General features: G+C 39.6%; 1 long non-coding RNA gene across 1 annotated transcript; it reads left to right on the forward strand.

The window, feature by feature from the left end:
- The first annotated feature begins 1,709 nt into the window (after positions 1-1,709).
- Positions 1,710-2,950, forward strand: LOC130118680 (uncharacterized). Its single transcript, XR_008810766.1, has 4 exons — positions 1,710-1,803; positions 1,943-2,046; positions 2,468-2,570; positions 2,886-2,950. It is a non-coding gene; the product is annotated as an uncharacterized LOC130118680 (long non-coding RNA).
- The last annotated feature ends 2,130 nt before the right edge of the window (positions 2,951-5,080 follow it).

The raw sequence follows: 5,080 nt of genomic DNA on the forward strand, positions 1-5,080 counted from the left end.
CTTGTTCTGACATGCTCAAGACTGTGGAGATGTTCAAGACAGTGGACTTTAGGAGACACCCCTCAGCACTTTTCCCTCACAATATCCAACAGCCCTGTGTCAGCCATGGAGACCTTCAAGTTTCTGGGAACTACCATTTCCAAAGACCTAAATTGGGAGAGCAACATCAACTCCATCCTCAAAAAGGCCCAGTAGAGGAGGTTCTTTCTGTGGCAATTGAGGAAATTTGGTCTGCCACAGGAGCTGTTGAGACAGCACTGTACTGCAGTCATTGAATCTGTCCCATGCACACCCATCACTGTCTGATTCGGAGCAGCAACAAAACAGGATAGGAACAGACTACGGAGGACAGTAAGGACAGCAGAAAAAATAATTGGCACTGCCCTGCCCACCCTGCAGGACTTGTACACTTTTAGAGCCTGGAAACAGGCAGGCAGAATCAGCACAGACCCTCCACACCCAGGACACAGTCTGTTTGAACTCATACCCTCTGGCAAGCACTACAGAGCAATATGCACCAAAACCACTAGACATAGGAACAAGGTTTTTCCCACAGGCCATCTCTCTCATGAACACTTAACAGCATGGTGCAATAATAGACGCTTACTGTGTAAACATGACACTTTTTAAATAGCCCCCTCTGGTCAAGGTGTCTCACCTACATATCTACAATGTGCACTCTCTTTAAACCAGATGTGCAATACAAATGTACAATTGTAAATACATACATAACTGCTGTATAGTGGTTACAAGTTATTTCTGTTATGTTGTGTACAAATGTAAGATAGGTATATAATATAGTATGTCAGTGTGAGATGGATGGTAGTGCAATATAGTGGGAGTATATACCATTGTATATGGGTATGATGGGTTGGGAAATTGTGGTATTGGTAGATGGTATAGTGTTTGGGCAATATAGTACATAAGCAATAGGACATAATACATAGGCATGGGTTGTTGATTATTCAACCATAACAAAACTCTGTATAGTAGCGATATACCTGTTGTGCATACATGCTTGCTTCCAATGTCCTATTGGTGTTCCATTTATTTCTTTTTTTTCTTTTCTTTTTTTGTTTGAGTGATGTCTGCTAGTGCTAGAAGCTGCTGTGAAAATTCCTCGTGTGCATAGGCACACTTGGCCAATAAAATTCATTCTGATTCTGATAGAAAATCAAATATTCCACTTTCCTGTATGAAACACAATGTCTCAACTTAAACCTTCATCTCGGATCCATAAAGTGTTCATGTTTCTGAATTTCCATTAGTAGCTAATAATCATCCCCTAAATAACAGATGGGGCTGAATCACTTCCAACAGTCATACATTCACTATTCAGTTCAAGAAAACAAGGTCAACATACCTCGGGCCTATGAAACAAACAGGAACGAAACAAAATACCAGTCTGCTGAGACGAACGGAGATGGGTGAGATGAACCACTGGGAGAATGTAGTCTGGATGGCAGGGAAACCTTTGGTTCAACTTTCCTGAGACTTTCCCCACGATGTGCTGTCCACCGAACAACCACATCAATCAGATCAACCAAAAATCAGAGGAGATTAAAAAAACAAAAACACCGCCTAATGCCTGCTTGAAGTGAAGACCTCTTTATTGCCTTTAAGGCATAATGATGGATGGATTTTTATTTTGACAAGACCTTTATTTTGATAAGTGTTAGTCATCACGTCCTCTCAGTCATGTTGAGGAAGCCGGCTGAATTTGTTTAACATGTGCGTTCGTTTAGTTACAAACCCAAGGAAATACGAGACAACTCACACTGTAAACGCCACAGAGGCAATGTTGTGAGTAAATAATTTCACTGTTATACTTATAAGTTAATGTTTAAACTGTTATCTATATGAAAAAGCATTTGATTTGTTTATAATTAAAATGGTTTCTATCTTCAAAACAAAAACGCTTCATAACGCTCCAAACCTGCAGGGGGCGCTCTCAGCGTAACAGCTCAATGGAAAGACACACGGGATGGAGAGAGAAAGAACAGCCGTCTCTGGAACAGCTGACTGTTTCAACATTCAGCGAGAACGGTAATGTGACTTTTATTTGATTATATTGATATACTATGTTTATATCACTGTACAACGCTGCACATTACGTGACGTTTTTTTATTGTATTTTACACCAGACGATACAAGGCTGCATATTTGCACGTAGATTAGCCTGCTTAATAAGATAAGATGATGATTAGAGATTGATATAAAGCACCCGTTATAATAGTGCATTAAAAAGCCCTCGTATCACAGTCTTCCATACCATACAGCGCTGTACATTACGTGTTATGCTTGTTAATGACAGCAGTTAACTTGTATGCAGTTATGAATGATATCCACTGTGTGTGTATATCAAGAGGTAGTGAAGAGTATTAATACTCATCTCAGTAACGTTACTAATCACGTTTTTCATTTTTAGTTTTCTAGATTATTTCTGATCTATCATCTTTTTTTCCAGGCTACTATGTTTTGCCCTTACTGTCGACAAGGTCTGGGAACAATTCACATGTTCTGTGGCTCATGTGGCTCTAATGTGCAATTTTTGGCAGAGGCAGACAACAGTAAGTGGACTCATATCCAGTTTGTTAATAACATTGACTTCACACCACGTCCTTATGTAAAATGCATTATATTTGACTTTTAACAGCTTGTGTTGTGTAATAAAGTTACAGTGCTTGGTGATATAGTTGACCAAATCTTGAGGTGATCAGCTGTGTGTCATTGAGATGCAGATAGTGAGTTTCACTGCCATAGGGTAGAAAATTAGCATTTATGCAGGTTCTGATGTTAAAGGACCGCCACCATCCATCAGAGGAAAAGTGTTATAATTCTAATAAAATTAAATCTCTGTCTTTATCTCACTTTATGTTTGGCAGGGTCAGCATCAGATATCCCCACAAAAGAGGATCTAATACAAAGATCACAGCTACAGCAATGCAGAAATTTTGGATTTTTTGGCTTCAAAACACAATGTTCATATGAGCCTTCGCTCCCTGAAGAGGAAGCTGAAAAGTTTGTCTTTATCCAGGCAAAAAGACTACTCTCCTCTTGCCACCGTTCGTGCTGCCATACAGGAAGAGTTAAAGGGTCCAGGTCAACACTATGGCTACCGTTCAATGTGGCAGACACTGCGCCTAAAGTACTCTCTGACTGTTAAGAGGGATGATGTTATGGCCCTGATGAGAGAACTTGATCCACAAGGAATTCAACTTCGTGCTAGCAGAAAATTTGTAAAAAGTTTACAGTTCCGATGGACCAAACAATGTCTGGCACGTGGATGGATATGATAAGTTAAAGCCGCACGATTTTGGAATAAGTGGCTGCATAGATGGATACTCTCGAAAAGTACTGTGGTTGAGATGTGGAGCAAGCAACAATGACCCAGTGGTCATTGCCCAGAATTATCTGAACTGTCTGTCAGAATGTGGAATCATTCCAATGCGACTACGCACTGACTGTGGTACTGAAAATGGCACAATGTCGGCAATTCATTGTACCTTAAGATCATCTCACACTGACGACTATGCTGGGGCTGCCAGTCATTTCTACGGCTCTTCAACAGCAAATCAAAGGACTGAAAGCTGGTGGTCATATTTTCACAAACAGAGGTGTCATTATTATATGTATTTTTTGCTTTACAAGCTAGAAACACATTTTTCAAATGGACTTTAAAACAGACAATAGAAAATTGTGATCCTTGCATGTTTATTGCTTTTTGATGAACAACAAATTATATTTATCATTAAATTCTAACATTTTAGATTGAATCACAATCCAAAAACATAACATGAAATGCATCACCCTAATTCCAGTTTGTGTCTTCAGGCGCAATTTTGGATGGACCTTCTGAATGATCTGAAAGAGAGAAATCTCTTCAATAGTAGTCATGAGCACACATGCCTCCTGCGATTTGTGTTTATGGATGTGCTACAAAGTGACCTTGATGAATGCAGAGAAAAGTGGAACACTCATACAATCAGACCTGTTAAACAGTCTCGTTGTCCATCTGGTAAACCAGAGGTCATGTACAACCTACCTCACAGGTTAGTTCTCAGTGTTTAACTTTTTATCTTCCCTGAAATAACAGTATAAAACATAACAACAATGAACATCATCAAAAGATGTGAAAAATTCTTGCACTAACATAATACTAGAAAAGGTAATAGTCTTAGTCTCAGCTCGGTAGTCCAAGTAACACATAACACTAAGACTATGAATATATTTTCACTCCCAGGTTTGGTGGAACTGACTGTGGGTTTCCAGTTTCACTGGAGGAACTGCGGCCATTTGAGAGTGAGGCAACACACTGTCCATGTGGAGATCGCCATCTCCAGTCACACTTTGAGGATCTACAGAGACAAAGTGGTCTAATTGGCAGAATTTATCTTCCACAGCACAGATAAGATATAGATAGATATAAGATAAGTGGAAAGAAATCAAACCATGAATGAAATATGAAATGGAACACCTACAACTGGTTTCAAAATCCTCTGCAGTGCAAATGTATAGTGTTATCTTCTGGTAGGCCTTCCCTATTGCCTCCTTGTACTTCCAGGCAGTGAAAGGGTCATCTGTTCCTGGGATCTTTATCACTTGTCTGGCATCAGGGTACAACAAAACATGGACAACATCCTGCATGTCGTGGTTAAAATCCATTTGTTTTTTAACAGCAGCAGCCAATAGCTGCTCTGATGACCAGTGAGGCTGAATGTCAAGAGGGAGTGACTTCCCTCTTACAGGTTTTAGGGAGTCACCTGTCAACTTCATAACTCCAACATAAATCTGCAAAATAACAAATAACATAGTAAATAAAATGGAAATTGATACATGACAAATCGATATGATAGGTCACTTGACAAGGTGTGGGTCTACACTGACAGCTAAATCTATGCAACAACCTATGTAATGTAAACAACAGTTCATACCTTCACTGGTTTCTGTTTCTTTTCGCACTGAGAGGCCTGACGTTTCTTTGAAAAGAAAGACTTTCTCTCCCTTTCTTTAACTGCCCTAAACTTAAAAAATGTCTCTATGCTTGAGTTTCCCTCTGGGGAAAAAACACACAGGAATT

The sequence above is a fragment of the Lampris incognitus genome, chromosome 9, assembly GCF_029633865.1.
Source record: "Lampris incognitus isolate fLamInc1 chromosome 9, fLamInc1.hap2, whole genome shotgun sequence".
NCBI classification, from domain to species: Eukaryota; Metazoa; Chordata; class Actinopteri; order Lampriformes; family Lampridae; genus Lampris; species Lampris incognitus.